The sequence below is a fragment of the Oryctolagus cuniculus genome, chromosome 16 (genome assembly GCF_964237555.1).
Source record: "Oryctolagus cuniculus chromosome 16, mOryCun1.1, whole genome shotgun sequence".
Lineage (NCBI taxonomy): Eukaryota > Metazoa > Chordata > Mammalia > Lagomorpha > Leporidae > Oryctolagus > Oryctolagus cuniculus.
In genome coordinates this window covers 34,789,852-34,808,481 of record NC_091447.1, presented here as the reverse complement: position 1 = coordinate 34,808,481, position 18,630 = coordinate 34,789,852, and positions in this window count along the sequence as shown.

Here is an 18,630-nt window from a genome sequence, read left to right as displayed (position 1 = left end):
CATAGTCAAAGTGGAGGTTCTCTCCTCCCTTCAGAGAAAGGTACCTCCTTCTTTGATGACCTGTTCTTTCCACTGGGATCTCACTCGCAGAGATCTTTTGCCAGAGTGTCTTGGCTTTCCATGCCTGAAATACTCTCATGAGCTTTTCAGCCAGCTCCGAATGCCTTTAGGGCTGATTCTGAGGCCAGAGTGCTATTTAGGACATCTGCCATTCTATGAGTCTGCTGAGTATCTCACTTCCCATGTTGGATCACTCTCCCCTTTATTTACTCCATCGGTTAGCGTTAGCAGGTACTAGACTTGTCTATGTGCTCCCTTTGACTCCCAGTCCCTCCACCATGACCAACTGTGAACTGAAACTGATCTGGGTTTCTTCTCTAGGAGATTTACAGGGAAGTGGGAGTATCAACTGACACCCTGGTAACTTCCGAGGCCTTGACTAGTTTCAAAGAGGCAAAGTCCACTCTGAAGGATCAATGCTTTCTTTGTCTGAAGTACCTTGTGTGGTTTCTAGAAAATGAAGTACAGAGGGGCCGGCACTGTGGTGTAGTGGGTAAAGCCCTGCCTTCTGTGCTGGCATCCCACATGGATGCTGGTTAGGGTCCCGGCTGCTCCACTTCAGATCCAGCTCTCTGCTATGGCCTGAGAAAGCAGTAGAAGATGGCCCAAGTGCTAGGACCCTTGCACCCACATGGGAGACCCAGAAGAAACTCCTGGCTCCTGGCTTTGGATTGGCCCAGCTCTGGCCATTGCAGCCATTTGGGGAGTGAACCAACAGATGGAAAATTCTCTCTCTCCTGTCTCTGCCTCTCTAATAAATAAATAAATTTTAAAAAGAGTGCAGAAAAATTCTCTGGTACAGATCCCCTTTCTTGTCTTGATGGTGGTTGCCAAATCAAACTGAGCATCAGTCCGAGGGAAAGGAGAGGAGCAGCAATCTGAGGCAGTCAGAAGAGTAGGCTAAGTCACGGTGGTTTGCCCAAACAGGTTGCACACAAGCCACCCACCAAGAGGCGTGGCTGTGTGGTTTCAGCACCAGAGTCGTGCCCAGGAAGCAGAGGGTTTGCAGTGAGTCCTAATGCACAGTGTCTGCTCAGTCACTTACAATTAATTCTGCCTTTAAGTTAGCAGGTGTCTTGGGACATTGTGCTGGCTGGTGGTTGGGGATGAAGATCCATGGAGAGCATAAAGGATCTGAGCGTGTCTGTTTTAGGGTGGCCCCAGCATCCAGGCTGCTCTCCTCCGAGGGATGCTCATGTTCATGGCAGGAGTAGTGACCGATTTTTGACATCTCTAACATTTTCTTCGCAAAAGCTAGAGAGACAGCTATTTTGGTTTAGGAATTAGACCATCAAATTCTCCTCATTCCTCTTGCCTTTCTTCCTGCAGCTTGTAGTCACATAATTGGAAGGAAATCTCAATTTCATTTGCAAAAATGGTCGTTTAACTGTTCCTCCAGTGCCTGATTTTTTCCTTTGCCTTACATCACCATTTGCTTCCCCATAGCGCAACGACAACAGCGTTTGTAGAGTGGTGGTGGTGGGCCACTTTTTGCAAGCCTCATAATGTACACTGATGCTAATTTTCCCTGTCTCTTTTTGCTTCTGATTCTCTCCCACCACTTTGATCAAAGTGATTCTATTCTCTAGAATAGACTAAAATGTTTGAGTTCTCCAGATGGCAATAGTACAGGAGTTAGCACACACCAAGTTCTTATTATGTGTTGACATTTCACTGAATATGATTGTGTTTGGCGGCCTCTAACATGTCCCCCAGTGATTCCTGCCTCCTGGACTGTATGCCTCATTTTATACTGTTGAATCCCTAAATCCAGTCCCCTCAAGTGTGGGCTGGATTTAGTGACTGTGATATAACTTGTTTTCAGCAACTGGATTTGGGGGTAACTTGTTATACAGTTGTTGGTTATTAGCACAACTTCTGGCATGTGATTTTATCCTTGTAGCAATTTAGTGGAGTATGTTCCATTACAGCAGGTGTGGTTCCATGGTATTAACTCTCTAGCTTTTCCTCTGCCACCTGCCAAGGTTGCACTCCTGAGGTGCCCCCTCCATAGCAGTCCACAAGTCCTTTCCACACCTATCCTGCTACCCACTTAGGTTTGAGTCCCATTTTGCTCTTGACCCTCTCCAGTGTTCATTAATTCAGGAGAAATCCCTTTTTTCCTATCGTTGTAAAGTAACCAAAATTCTCTTTATGATAATGTAAGATTAAGATGTTCCCTAGAGCTATTGTTATACTTTGGGCTACATTTTCCCTACAGCAAAGACATTAGATTATTGCTTTTTACAATGGGGTTTCAGCTTTCATGTGTTCTATTCTTTATCTTGAAACGTTTTCTTTATAACCTGTGATGAATTGCGTGATTTGTATGCAAGATAAAAATAGATGGATTCTGCATAAGGCCTGAAGGCTACTAGCAGGTGCATGTAACTTGCAACCATTTCTCTCTCAACAGCGGGTTTCCAGCTATGTTTTGAATGTCTAAGACTGCCAAAAGTGTTTCTACCTAAATTGGGGGCCACTTTTTTCCATCTTATTCCTGGCTAGTGCCAACATTCTAACTATTCTTTCTACCAACATTTCATTCCTCCCCAATTCAACCCCTCCCTGGCTGCCTGATGAGCATTTCTGAAGCTCCACTTGTCAAGGTGTAAACTCACGATGGCTTCATATAATCTGGAGACTCTTCCTGGGATAAAATGTCCAAAAAACTAAAGTCAAATCTTTAGAATGAAGAATTTGGCAAAGTAAATCTGGAATTTGGCTTCCACATTATCAAAGGTTTATGATGACTATATACTAGCATTCCTGATTTATATTAAATTATATTCCAATATATAAATGGGGATAATAGCATATTCCTAATTGAATAGTCATATTTAGTGTGTTGTTTAAATGCAATATAGATTCTTTAATATATTGCTTGAAGAGTATCAGTTATGATGGAAGTAATGAAGTCATGGTGATTAAAATCAGGAAGCTTGCTAGATTATGTACAATGGGACATGGATTGTAATAAACACCTTGTGGACATAACTTTTAATCTTCAAAAATAAAATCCTACATAGGCACTAATGCCATTTTACAATTTTATCCTTAATTTCACTGACTCGTTTACTACTTTTTGCTTTTTCGAATCCTAAGTAGCCATCTCTCCTGTTCTTATCAGTCAACAAAAATTTCATCTTTCTTACTCTTATAGGCATGTGCAATACAGCAGTTTAGGGAAATGAAATATCTTCTAACATGAAATATTATACTTCTGTAAATCAAGATTTATTACAGCTGTTTGAAGCTTCCACCTGGGGGAATGTTCTGTCATACAAGTCAAAGAACTTCTATTTGTTCTGCCTAGTTTAGCTTTTCTTTCTACTTTGCTGGATAAAATAAAAGGAAGTGACAGAAGGAGACATTAATATCCACAAATCCATCTCCCTACCAGTGAAAATCGGTAGCTTTTATTATCCCTTTGGCTAGGGGCCTCTTTTAGAAGGTGTTAGCAATTATAAATTATACTAATGGCTGTGGCTACAGTGATAGTATTTTTCTTAGAACTTTTAAATGCATTCTTATTTTCCCAAGTGAACCAACCCAGAATAACACTCAGTGTTTCTATTATACTTGTGGTATAGATATGGGTTAGACAGGAAACAAATGTAAGTTATTTTCTTGCCTATTAAAATGTGCCATGAAGAATCATCAACCATCAGTCAAGTTATAATGCTCTGAAAACTCCTAAATCTGTATTTCCTAAGTTGTTTGATTTAGAACAATGCCCTTGGGAGGCAATTTTAGATAACAAAGAGCAGAACTCAGTAGAACTCAAATAGAATTCAATTTGTTACAAATACTTACTATTGAGTATGTGGTCAAATGAATGCCCCTCCCTAAAATAAGACCCTATATATTTATTATAGGATGATGTGTTGGAAAAAAATTTAGGCAGAATTCAAGATTCTTTGTTAAACATATAAAATATATTGGCAAATTTTTATCAGTCAATATACTAATGATTCTCTTTCCATGTTTGAGTACACTATATAAAAATATAGAATAGGAATGGGGTTTTTGAGAACTGTTGATCACTTTTTTTTTTGAGATATTTATTTGAAAGTCAGAATTAGAGAGGGAGAAACAGATCTTCCATCTGCTGGTCCACTCTCCAAATGGCTACAATAGCCAGGGCTGGGCCAGGCCGAAGCCAGGAGCTTCCTTCATCTGGGTCTCCCACATGAGTGCAGGGGTCCAAAGACTGGGGCCATCTTCCACTGCTTTCCTAGGTTCATTAGCAGGGAGCTGGATCAGAAGTGGAGCAGCTGGACTAAAACCAGCACTCACATGGGATGCTCACAGAGCAGATGGCAGCTTAACCTGCTGCGCTACAGTGCTGACCTCTCCTCACATTTTTTTAAGTCAAGATCAAGATGAACCATAATTGTTAAAAATTACATTATGTCAAATCTAAGGATGCATTCCAGTAGACAAGAACAAAGGCAATAAAACCAGTTCAGGTATTTAATATCTTCTAAGGGTAAATGAATTTAGTAGTTTCTGCATGTATATGTTCATTTGCTCAATTACTTGAAATACTTGTGATTATTTTTAAATTATCACTTCATGATAATAGAATTAGGCAATGATCCAAGGTTACAGATAAATCTAATAAAAAGGATTCTTACATTGATTCAGATCATCCACATTTCTCTAATGCACTTAATTTGGTAAAATTGGAAAAATAAAACTTTTGAAACTCTGCAAACTTTTCATAGTCTTGATGATTAGGTGTCTTATTAATAGTGTCATCAACCCAGAATCACTAGAATTTATCATCTTAATAGGCTTTCTCTTACAATATCCATATTGTTTGTACATTCATTCATACTTAAATCTGTTCCAATTTATATTCAACCCTCACCCTCCCATCACCTAGAGACATAATTGGCAGTGTTTGCTTTATCATACGTCTTAAGTTTCCTTTTCCTCACTTTGATCTCATTTGTTTAGTATCTTATCAAACCATCACTTGCCATAAAACTCTCTAGTAACACCCCATATTAGGATACTATCTGTGGGGAGCAACTCGGACTAGACTAAGTTACTGGAATTAAGACTTATTCTATGCATCTGCTCTCCCACATTATGGCGTTGGGAGAGGAGAAAACAGCTTCTACGCAGCTGCCTCTTGCCAACTTGAGTGATGACCTCCAGGAGCTGATCCTGCTCCTGATTGGAGGAGAGCAGCGTACTCGGCGTGTGGGTAGCAGAGTTGGGATTGGTGGAAGAGGACTATAAAGGAGGAGAGAGACGGCATGCACCAGGAACATCTAAGGGGAACATCTATCTGAAGGAACACCTGTGCAGCCCCCGAGAGAGCCGGCCGGCGGTGTGCTGCTCCCCCGCGGAAGTGGGGAAAGTGGCCAGGGGGAACCGCCCTTCCACGGAGGTGGAAGGGACGGTAGCCAACCCGGGAAGAACCAGCAGCAAACCCGGGGAGGGCCGAGAAGACGAAAGAACAGCGCAGGGTCCTGTGTCGTTCCTCCATGAAGAGGGGGAGCGACATAATGGTGCCGTGACTCGGATATGAAGCCTAGGCAGGGTTTAGTGTTGTTCCTCCACGAAGAGGGGGAGCAAAATAATGGTGCCGTGACTCGGATAGGGAAACCTAGGAGGGAAGAAACGGGAAGAAGTGGGAAAATACCGGAGAGAGAGACTAGCAAAGAGCCTAGGGAAAAGCCGGACGAAAAAGGTGCCGGAAGAAGCTATTGAAAGCCTAGGCATAGACTCGGATACGGACTATGGGGGGAAGCTGGGAGAAATCTCTAAGGTCGAAAGCGAAAGTGAAAGCTAGAACAAACAGACTCGGATACGGACTGTGGGGAGAAGCCAGGAGAAATGAGGGAGGAATATTGTTGGAAGAAAACTTAGGGAAACATACCGGGTAGAGAAAAATGTTAGGGAAATTGAAGCTGCGGGAGCAGGCCGAGGCAGAAACGTAAGCCAGCTTGGAATTCTTTAAGTCAGCCCGGGGGGCAAAAGGTGAAAATCTGGAACCAGAGGCAGAGACGTGGGCCGCCAGGTTGGAATCCGTCAGATTAGCCCGGAGAGCAAAGGACGGGAAGCCAGACCGAAAGGCGCAGACGTGTGAGCTAGGTTGAATTCGCCAGGTTAGCCCGGGGAACTTAGATTGAATACCAGTGGTGGAAACGTGAGCTGGGGCTGTGTGACTCGCGGAAGCCGCCGCGTGCAGAGAGAGCACGGGGTGTGTATAGATAGGGAACGTGGGGCTAGTGTGAGGCCGTGGTGCAGGCGCGAAGGGGCACGGAGACCGCGGAGTGCACGCGCAAAGCCGGGAGGCCGCACAGATGAGAGAAGCGTGGGCTGAAGCGGCTCAGAGCAGGGAAGCCGCCGAGAAGCAGCCTCGGGGCGGGCGCCGGGAAGCCGCAGGGATAAGAGAAACAGAAGTTTAGAAGTAAAATGAGAGAAATAGGAATGCTGGTAGATAGAAGTAAAATTGGAGAGATAGGAATGCCCGGAGATAGAGAAATAGAGAAAAATAAGGCCTCCCCTCAACATGGCAATGAGAGAGCTTGGATTTGGTCTGCCTGATTAGGGAGGTGGTGAGCACCTGCGGGCAGCTAGCAGCTTATGCGCCGCAGGTCACCGAAGGCAGGCACGAATTAACATCAATAAGTCTCCCCACAATACCGCAATGAGAAGGCTTGGATTCGGTCTGCCTGATTAGTAAGGCGATAAGCACCAGCAGGCAGCTCGACCAGAGTATGAGCTGCAGGTCACCGAAGATAGGCACGAATCAACACCGATAAGTCTCCCCACAAGACGGCAATGAGAGGGCTTGGATTCGGTTTGCCTGATTGTTAGGGCTTGTAAGCACCTTCAGGCAGTTCTAGCAGAGTAGAGCATGTGCTGCAGGGCACCGAACACAGGCACGCATCAGCGCCTAAAAACCTCCTCACAACATGGCGAAGAGAGGACCCGGACTCGGTTTGCCTGATTGGTAGGGCTTGTAAGCACCTGTGGGCAACTCTAGCAAGCAGAGCAGAGTGTGTGCCGTGGGGCACCAAAGACAGGCGCGTATCAACGCCAAAAAATAAAAAGAAAGGGGGATCTGTGGGGAGCAACTCAGACTAGACTAAGTTACTGGAATTAAGACTTATTCTATGCATCTGCTCTCCCACAATATGGCGCTGGGAGAGGAGAAAACAGCTTCTACGCAGCTGCCTCTTGCCAACTTGAGTGATGACCTCCAGGAGCTGATCCTGCTCCTGATTGGAGGAGAGCAGCGTACTCGGCGTGTGGGTAGCAGAGTTGGGATTGGTGGAAGAGGACTATAAAGGAGGAGAGAGACGGCATGCACCAGGAACATCTAAGGGGAACATCTATCTGAAGGAACACCTGTGCAGCCCCCGAGAGAGCCGGCCGGCGGTGTGCCGCTCCCCCGCGGAAGTGGGGAAAGTGGCCAGGGGGAACCGCCCTTCCACGGAGGTGGAAGGGATGGTAGCCAACCCGGGAAGAACCAGCAGCAAACCCGGGGAGGGCCGAGAAGACGAAAGAACAGCGCAGGGTCCTGTGTCGTTCCTCCACGAAGAGGGGGAACGACATAATGGTGCTGTGACTCGGATATGAAGCCTAGGCAGGGTTTAGTGTCGTTCCTCCACAAAGAGGGGGAGCGACACTATCCATCATCTATAGCCTGGCATTCAAGCTATTTCATAGCATTAAGTGAAGCAAAGATATTCTCATCTTTGTTGTTGTTTCTTTCACATTGTATTCCAACCAATTTTATCTTCTAAATGTCTTGGAAAATGCAAATTTCTTTCTTACCTGTATATGTTTACTTACAAGGTTCACTTTGCTTCCATCACCCATACCTGGCCTCTACAAGGGCCTCCTAACATCTTGAGACTTCAGTTGACTGCTGTGACATCAGAGTGTCTTCTCCATTGCTCTGCTGTTCTGCAGCCTTCCTCACACTAGGCCCCTGCATTCATCTCTCATGCCTCTCCTTAGAGCATGTCATAGAGCCCTTTAGATGTCATCTAACTTATTTTAACTATTTTATTTTTTGAGGGTTGGAGGTGGAGAGAGACAATCATTCACCAAATTCAGGGTACAGCTGGGCTGCGGCAGGGCCAAAACTAGGAGCTGGGAACTCAGTCTAGGTATCCCCCATAAGTGGAAGGAACCCCATTACTTAAGCCACCACCTGCCACCTTGCTGGGTCTGCACTGGTGGGAAGCTGGAATCAGGAGCTGGAGCCAGGAATTGAATCAACCTAGACACTCTGATGTAGAACATGGGCATTTAACCACAAAACTAAATGTTCACTCTGAAATTTTTGAAGTGCTCAAGTGGAGTTAGATAGGAGAACTCAGTCTGCTGAATTTGATTTTAAAAAGATGTACTGTGACACTGCTTCTTCCTCTCTTGGATCCCAATCTCCTTAGGCACTGAAATGCAGTGTATTGCCTATACACCATGATATACATGGTTGATGGCACCCCAAGGTTTCAAATATTTTTTATCAAACATTTCAACAGAGTCCTTGATTTTTATAGGTTCAATATTGCTTCTGTGTTCACCATAGGGAAAATAACAAGGACAATACTGTTTAGGGCAGATTAATCTACAGTGGACAAAAGTTTGGAGACTACGGCAGATTTTTTCCTCTGATTTTGTCTTTAATAAGGACTACATTAATGTACCCGTATTGGTGTTTATTTTGTAACTATAAATAATGGCATTAAATTATTTTTAGACCATCTGTACGTATTCTTGATGTAGAAAAGACAATCATTGCTACAATCAAAGGATTCCAAATAGACCAGATAGTTGATTAAAACAAGGTTGAAAATACCTATTTCAAAATAGACCTAAGTTAAACTGGAGCAGAGGCCCGGCATCACGGCTCAGTAGGCTAATCCTCCACCTTGTGGCGCCGGCACACCGGGTTCTAGTCCTGGTCGGGGTGCTGGATTCTGTCCCGATTGCCCCTCTTCCACGCCAGCTCTCTGCTGTGGCCTGGGAATGCAGTGGAGGATGGCCCAAGTGCTTGGGCCCTGCACCCCATGGGAGACCAGGAGAAGCACCTGGCTCCTGCCTTCGGATAAATGCAGTGCGCTGGTCGCGGCAGCCATTGGAGGGTGAACCAACGGCAAAGGAAGACCTTTCTGTCTCTCTCTCTCACTGTCCACTCTGCCTGTCAAACAAACAAACAAACAAACAAAAAACACCAAAACAAAACAAAACAAAACAAAAACAAAAAAACTGGAGCAGAAAATCTAGGTCTAAAAGAAAGAGAAGATTGTTTTTGGTTCAGAAATTTTTTATTGGATAAGAATCTCATTCCAGTAAGTTTAAGTCCAAATTAGTTAAATTTGAACAATATGAAATAGTCATAAAATAACTTAGAAAAAAGCCATAAATTTATGAAATAAGAAGGTACAGGGGATGTGATACATATATTAAAGCAAAAAGTTTCTGGGGCCAGCACCATGGCATAGCAGGTAAAACTGCTGCCTGCAGTGCTGGCATCCCATATAGGCACTGGTTCAAGTCCTGGCTGCTTCACTTCTGATGCAGCTCAGTAGAAGATGGCCCAAGTCCTTGGGCCCCTCCACCCATGTAAGAGATCTGGAAGAAGCTCCTGGATCCTGGCTCCTGGCTTCAGGTCAGCCCAGCTCTAGTATTGCAGCCATTTGGGGGAGTGAACCAGCAGATAGAAGACCTCTCTCTCTCCTCCCTCCATCTCTCTCTCTCCCCAGCTCTTCCTCTCTGTAACTCTGCCTTACAAATAAATAAATAAACCTTTAAAAAAAACACCAAAGGGTTTATGTTGATCCATAGGGTTTAGATTTATTTTTGGAAACTTTACTCTGAATGGTTAAGGGAGAGAAGGTGGGGGAGGGTGGTGGATCACCATATAGATTAATGGACAAAGAGTCCTTGAAAAACAAATTGATCTATGTTTCAGACCTAGCCCTGCCACATAATCATACATGCACTAAGCAGTTAGGTAGTTTCCCAAGGTTATGTATCTCCTCATTCTAATAACTTAGTGTGATAAAGAGGACCAAATGAAAAAATATGAGCAAAGTATGTAGCACTGTGTCTGGAACCTGGTAGTTAATAAGCACTAGCACATTTTCTTTCCCTTGATTATAAAAAATGGTCTAGTTATAAAATTATATCACAGAAAATGTTTGTAAAGATTAGGTATTTGGATTATTGTTAGCAAAATAATGATATACATTCATATATATGTATGTCAACACATGATTTGTGCTCTCATTTCTTTCCATCAGAAATACAGTGCAAGCCACATGTGGAATTTAGAATTTTCTAGTAGGTATATTAAAAATAAAAAGAAATGGGAAATTCTGATAACCTGATATTTCTTTTTTTAAATTTTATTTAAGGAATATAAACAATGCATTTCATGTATACAGATTTAAGAACACAATGATTCCTTCCACCCTCCCTCCCTCCCACCCACTCTCTTACCCTTCCTCCTCCCTCTCCCATTCCCATTCTTATTCTTTACAAATATCTATTTTCAGTTAATGTCGCTCCCCGTCTTCGTGGAGGAACGACACAGGACCCTGCGTTGTTCTTTTGTCTGCTCGGCCCTCCCCGGGTTTGCTGCTGGTTCTTCCCGGGTTGGCTACCGTCCCTTCTACCTCCGTGGAAGGGCGGTTCCCCCTGCCACATTCCCCACTTCCGCGGGGGAGCGGCACACCGCCGGCTGGCTCTCTCGGGGGCTGCACAGGTGTTCCTTCAAATAGATGTTCCCCTTAGATGTTCCTGGTGCATGCCGTCTCTCTCCTCCTTTATAGTCCTCCTCCGCCAATCCGTGCTCGGCTGCCCACACGCCGAGTACGCTGCTCTCCTCCAATCAGGAGCAGGATCAGCTCCTGGAGGTCATCACTCAAGTTGGCAAGAGGCAGCTGCGTAGAAGCTGTTTTCTCCTCTCCCAGCGCCATATTGTGGGAGAGCAGATGCATAGAATAAGTCTTAATTCCAGTAACTCAGTCCAGTCCGGGTTGCTCCCCACAAGTTAACTTTATAATCTTAAGATTAGCCCTATGCTAAGTAGAGGAGTCAACAAACAGTATGAAGAAAAATGTAAAAACAAAAAACAAAAAGCATTGTTCCTCAACAGTAAAGATAAGGGCTATTCAAAAATCACTGTATCTGGCACCGTGGCTCATTATGCTAATCCCCCGCCTGCAGCACTGGCACCCCAGGTTCTAGTCTCAGTTGGGGCACCAGATTCTGTCCTGGTTGCTCCTCTTCCAGTCCAGCTCTCTGCTGTGGCCCAGGAGTGCAGTGGAGGATGGCCCAAGTTCTTGGGCCCTGCACCTGCATGGGAGACCAGGAGGAAGCTCCTGGCTTCAGATTGGTGCAGCGCCAGCCATGGCGGCCATTTGGGGAGTGAACCAATGGAAGAAAGACCTTTCTCTCTGTGTCTCTCTCTCACTAACTCTGCCTGTCAAAAAAAAAATCATTGCATCATAAAGTGTCAATTTCACTCCTATAGATTACCTTTTAGGTACTCTATTAGTTACCACAAATCAGAGAGAACATATGGCATTTGTCTTTTTGGGACTGGCTTATTTCACTAAGTATAATGGTTTCCAGTTGCATCCATATTGTTGCAAATGACAGGATATCATTCTTTTTTTCTGCTATATAGTATTTGATAGTGTATATATACCATAATGTCTTTATCCAGTCATCAGTTGATGGACATCTGAGTTGATTCCATATCTTAGCTATTGTAAATTGAGCTGAAATGAACATTAGGGTGTAGATAACTCTTTAAATGCTGATTTCATTTCCTTTGGGTAAATTCCCAGGAGGGGGATGGCTGGTCCATATGGTAGATCTATATTCAGGTTTCTGAGGTATCTCTATACTGTCTTCTACAGTGGCTGTACCAGTTTACATTCCTACCAACAGTGGATTAGGATACCTTTTTCCCCACATCCTCACCAGCATTCATTGTTTGTTGATTTCTGTATGAAAACATTCTAATGGCGGTGAGGTGAAACTTCACTGTGGTTTTGATTTGCATTTCCCTGATGGTTAGGGATCCTGAGCAATTTTTTATGTCTGTGGGCACTTTGAATTTCCTCTTGTGAAAAATGTCTGTTCAGATCCTTTGCCCATTTCTTAACTGGATTGTATGTTTTGCTGTTGTTGATTTTCTTGAGCTCTTTAGATTCTGGAAATTGATCCTTTATTAGTTGCATAGTTTCTATCCAGTCCTGGGATTTTCTTTGAGGGAGGGTCTTTGTTACTGATTCAAATTCCATCCTGTTTATTGGTTTGTTTATGTGTTCTATGTCTTCATGACTCAATTTGGTAGTTTGTATGTGTACATGAATCTGTTCCTTTCTTTTAGGTTTCCTGATTTGTTGGCCTACAACTCTTTGTAGTAATTCTTGATGATTCTTTTTATTTCTGTGCTGTTATTACATTTCCTTTTTCATCTCTGATTTTATTGATTTGGGTCTTCTCCCTCTTTTTTGGGTTAGTTGGGTTGATGGTGTATCAATTTTATTTATTTTTGAAAAAAAACAGCTCTTTGTTTCACTGATATTTTGTATTTTTTTGGATTCATTTTTGTTGATTTTTTTCTCTAATTTTAATTATTTTTCTCCTACTAGTTTTGGGTTTGGTTTGTTTTTCTAAGCCATTGAGATAGATACATTGATAGTTTATTAATTTGATGCCTTTCCAATATCTTGATGTAGGCACCAATTGCTATAAATTTCCCTCTTAATAGTGCTTTTGTTGTATTCCATAAGATTTTATTTTTTTGAGATTTGTTTATTTACTAGAGAGACAGAGTTATGGACTGAGACAGGGAGTGACAGAGAAAGAAGTCTTCCATCTGCTGGTTTATTCCCCAAATGGCCACAATGGCTGGAACTTGGCTGATCCAAAGCCAGGAGCCAGGAGCTTCTTCCGGGTCTCCCACACAGGTGCAGGGGTCCAAGCACTTGGGCCATCTTCTACTCTTTTCTCAGGCCATCAGCAGAGAGCTGAATTGGAAACAGAGCAGCTGGTATTTGAACTGGTGCCCATATGTGATGCCAGTGATGCAGGCAGATGCTAAACCTACTATCCCATAGCACTGTCCCCTGTATCCCATAAGTTTGATATGATGTATTGTTGTCATCATTCATCTCCAGCATTTTTTTTTGTTTCTCTCTTTTGATTTCTTCTATGACTCACTGTTCATTCAGGAGCATGTTGTTCAATCTCCATATGTTCTAGAGATTCTTGAGTTGCTGATTTCTAGTCAATGCACTGCGATCAGAAAAGATACAGATATGATTTTGACTTTTTTGAATTTTCTGAGGTTTGTTTTATGGCCTAGTATATGGTTTATCTTAGAGAAAGTCCCATTCACTGATGAGAAGAATGTGTATTCTGCAACTGTGGCATGAAAAGTGCTGTAGCTATTGGTAAGGTCCATTTGTTCCATAGTTTTGTTTAGCTCTGTTGTTTCTTTATTGATTTTCTGTTTGGTTGATCTACCCATTGATAAAAGTGGGGTGTTGAAGTCTCCCATAACTATTTTTTTTTTAAATTTTATTTATTTATTTGAGAGGTAGAGTTGCAGACAGAGCGGTAGAGTTACAGAGAAAGGGAGAGACAGAGAGAAAGGTCTTCCATCTGCTAAGTCTCTCCACAAATGGCTGCCTTAACTGGAGCTGGGCCAATCCAAAGGAGCCAGGAGCTTCTTCCAGGTCTCCTACATGTATGCACAGGCCAAGGACTTGGGCCAAGTTCTACTGTTTTCCCATGCCATAGCAGAGAGCTGTATTGGAAGAGGAGCAGCCGGGTCTAGAACCAGTGCCCACATGAGATGCCAGTGCCACAGGTGGAAGATTGACCTACTGCATGATAGCACCCTCCCATTACTATTGTATTGGAGTATATGTCTCCCTTTAGATCTGTTCATTTCTTTTAAGTAGCCAGGTACCCTATAATTGGGTGTGTATACATTATTATACTTATATCTTCCTGTTGAATTGATCCTTTAATCATTACATAGTGCCCTTCTCTGTCTGTTTTAACAGTTTTTGTGTTAAAGTCTAGTTTGTCTGATTTTAGAATGCTACACTTGCTGTTTTTGCTTTCTGTAAGCATGGAATATCTTTTTTTCATTCTTTTACTTTCAGTCTGTATGTATCTTTGTTGTTAATAGGTGTTTCTTATAGGCAGTTAATAAATGGATCTTGATTCTGAATCCATTTAGCCATTCTTTTAACTGGAGAATTCTGGGCATTTACATTAAAGGTGACTATTAATAAGTAATGACTTGACCTAGCCATTTTTCCATAAATATTCCTGTTGTTTACTTTGGATTTCTTTTGTACATTTACTGGGGCATTTTCTGCCTTCACACTCTTTCATAGTGATGTCTATCTTTCTGTGTTTCTGTGTGTAGCACATTCTTAAGGGTATTTTGTAAGGATGGGCAAGTGTTGACAAATTCAATTTCTTTTTGTTATGGAAAGTCTTTATTTCACCTTCATTCATAAATGAGAGCTTTACAGGGCATAGTATTCTAGGTTGACTGTTTCTTTAAGACTTAGACTATTTCTTGCCATTCCTTTCTAGCCTGTAGAGTTTCTGATGAGAAGTCAGCTGTGAGTCTAATTGGAGAGCCTGTGAAAGCAATCTAGCATTTCTCTCATGCATATTTTAGGATCTTTTCTTTATGCTTTACTGTGGAGAGTTTGAATATAAGTGTTGTGGTGAAGATCTTTTCTGGTCATGTCTGTTAGGAGTTCTGTGTACTTCCTGTACTTGAGCGTCCCTTTCTTTATCCAAATTAGTGAAGTTTTTTTGTAAATATTTCACTAAATAGACCTTCTATTCTATTCTCTCTTTCCATACCTTCAGGAATGCTTAAGACTTTTCTGTTGGGTCATTTGATAGTATCCCACATGTCAGCAACAGTTTTTTAAAGTTTTCTAATTTTGTCTTTTTTCTTGGTCTGCCTGAATGATTTCCAAAGACTTGTCTTCCAGCTCAGATATTATTTCTTCTGCCTCGCCAAGTCTGTTGTTAAGGCTTTCCACTGTGTTTTTTATTTGATCTATTGAATTCTTCATTTCTAATATTTCAGTTTGATTTCTCTTTAAAATCTCAATTTAATGGGAAAATTTTTCATTCATAGTATGTATGGTTTTCTTTAGTTCATGGATTTGCTTCTAATTGCTTTTGAGTAATCTTATTAATTTTTTGAATTCCATTCTGGCATTTCATTTATCTCTTCATCTTTACTTTTTTTTTTTTTTTTTTTTTTGACAGGCAGAGTGGGTAGAGAGACAGAGAGAAAGGTCTTCCTTTTGCCGTTGGTTCACCCTCCAATGGCCGCCGCGGCCGGCGCACCGCGCTGATCCGAAGCCAGGAGCCAGGTGCCTCTCCTGGTCTCCCATGGGGTGCAGGGCCCAAGCACTTGGGCCATCCTCCACTGCCTTCCCAGGCCATAGCAGAGAGCTGGCCTGGAAGAGGGGCAACCGCGACAGAATCCGGCGCCCCGACTAGAACCCGGTGTGTCGGCACCGCAAGGCGGGGGATTAGCCTATTGAGCCACGGCGCCGGCCCATCTTTACATTCTAATATTGAAATGTTGTTGTGTTCCTTTGGTTGAGGGGGTGGGGGGTCATGGTGTCTTCCTTATTCTGGTTTCTTGAATTTAATGCATTATTTTTAGGCATTTGTGGAGTTAATTGTCCTTTTTTTTTTTTTTTTTTCTCTGATGGCTTTTATCTTTGAGCTATCCCTCTGTGGCTTAGTGGATTCGCTGTACTTTCAGTTAATACTGAGAGGTGTGTGGTGGCTGTGGTCAGGGAGCTCTGTTCAGTGCTCCGGGATGGGGCAACTATCCAGGGTTACACCCAAGTTGGGTATGGTAGCTCTCCTCTTAACAGAAGGGGGCAGGTATGGGTCACATCTGTTAATGTGATTCCCCCTTCCCCCTCTCCTCCAAGCTGAGCAATGCCCAGGTATTAGTCTCCAGGGGGTTCACTACTCATTGGCACCACCGTATGAACCGAACAAATGATCTGTGTAGTATGCACTGTGAGCAGGTTTCCCATGGCAATGAGCTGCCCTGGCAACCAAGGAGTTCCAAGAGTGTGGCTCTGTACCCAGAGCTTGCACAGACCCCAGCTACGCCCTGCCCTTTCTTAAACAGTCACAGTATTTCACAGTCTCAGCACCCAGGGTTCTCACTGTCAAGGAGTGTAAGAGCATCCACTCTGCCCCACTAGCCTGTCCTGTCCACACAGTCTGAGGGGTTCCCAGAGCCACCGCCTGTGTGGATTCTGCCTGAGCAGATCAAGCCCGATCCTCCCAGCCAGACTCAAAGTCAGTGGAGAATAAGGATTTTTCCCTCTGGTAGAATCCCTGGATCACATGTGTGCACAATCTTACCGGCTGCAGTGCCACTCCTTTCCCAGTTGTGCTATAAAAGAGTTCCTGCAGGCGACGCTTCCCTTTGGTTGGGATGACTCCCCCTCCCTTTGTGTTGTTGGGTGGGCACAGTGGAGCTGGTGTTGGTGCCCCGTTAACAAGGTAGAAACAGTCCCCCCCAGTGGACTCAAACTGCCATGGATGTCCCTGCCGACTGGCCTCGCTAGTTGCTGGGTGTGCACAGGAGATCTGGAGCAGCTGCTATCTCATTATGTCCAAAATGGCGCCAGCCACCCCACAGCTAGCTGCAGGGTGCTGGTGTGGAGGGAGAGGAAGAGAAAAAAAGACATGCTGCCTTCTTTTCCCTCCCCTCTGGGTGAGCAGTCACCCTGCTCCCTTGAGGGTTCCGGGCCAGACACAGACAGTGCAGTCCCCTGGGCTCTCCCTCCAGCTGTGTCAACAGCGGCATGGGCCATGCACTCCGACCTCACCTTGTTTGCCAAAAGTGGGCTACTGGGTCCTCTGTCATGTCCATGCTCGTTACTGTGCGTCTGCACTTTCCACTCAGGTCCAGGCTGTTTCCACTGCGTTCACAGGACCTCTCACTGCAGTTTTCCCTGCAACTTACCCTGAGAGTGCACTTCTTCCACTTTGTTTTCCCACTAGGTTCACCTAGCTTAGAGCAGACCTCCCTGTCGCTATTCCACGATCTTACAACTCTCAACCCAATACTTCTATAACCCAGCGTTTCTAAAATATTTCAACATGTAATTAATGAGATAGCACTAAGGAGCTAACCTGCAATGCTTTTGTGATGAGTGTTTGACATTCACCATGTATTTCACACCTACAGAACATTTCAATTCAGAATAGCCATACCTCAATTGTTTAATATCCGATTTTGACTTGTGACCGCTCTCCTGGACTGCAAAGGCCTAGGTATTTTTTTTGTGGAAGAAAAAGGGGCAGAATTCCAAAAGGCTAAGGACTCACCCAAAAATCTTTCTAATTTGACAGCTTTTCTCCACTGTTTCACTCCCCGAAGTGGCCAAGCTGAAGCCAGGAGCCAGGAACTGCATCTAGGTTTCCTTTATGGGTGACAGGAGCCCAAGCTCTTGGACCATCTTCTGCTTTCCCAGGCACATGAGGGAGCTGCATCAGAGGCAGAGCAGTGGGGACTAGAACTGGCACTTGGCATTGCAGGTGGTAGATCAACCTGCTGTGCCACAGAGCTGCCCCCAGTAGGATTGTTTTAAACTAATAATTTCTGCTGGTATGAACATTCTCCTGAGAGATTGTTAGCAGAACGAGGTATACATCAAGATTCTTATTTTCAAGTGATAGAACTATTTCTGGTTAATTTAAGCGAAATAAAAACAAAGTTTGAGAACTGATAGATGGCTTTTAACCACGGAGATTACTAGAAAGTGGAGTTGGAATACAAAAAGTCAGAGGCAAAGTACAAATCATCCTGCAGAACTTGCTCAACAAGACAGCACTGCTGCACGAGTATCTCTGTTGGCACCAGGGATCACTGCTAAGCAACGGGGATAGTGTTTTAACCCATTGTGTTGTTGCTGCTTGGGAAAAAGAGTGCAACTACTGCCTCTATTGCCATTATTAGCAGAATGGATTCTGCACATTCCCTACTTCTTTGCATTCCAGCTTCCAACCCAAGGTCTAGTGTGTGTGTGTGCATCATCCTAGCAGAGTCTGGGTTATGTGACCTAACTAATGAAATATGGAAATCAAGTTTTCAGTTCTTGGAGTGGACAGCAGGCACTACTTCAGATTCATAGAATAGGGAATTCCTCACATGTGAAGTTGGCAAGTGTGTGTGTTATTATAATCCTAAAAGCTATTATAATCCTAAAAAGCCAATATTCACCTAACAAGCTTCTAGATGTCTAGTGGGATAAGACCAGGGCTCCTAAAGGTGTTTAAGATTTTAAAGGCTAATTTAAGAAGTTTCCATTTACATATAAAACTTCCTTCCCAATGAGTGTGATACCCATGAAATGTGTGACATTATTTCTGCTAAAAATGAGGGGATTCATAAAGGCTACGAAAGTCCATTTACTTCATTTTTTATTTTGGAAAGAACATATTTAGAAACCAAAAGACATATCTAGACAAATATACATGAGTGAA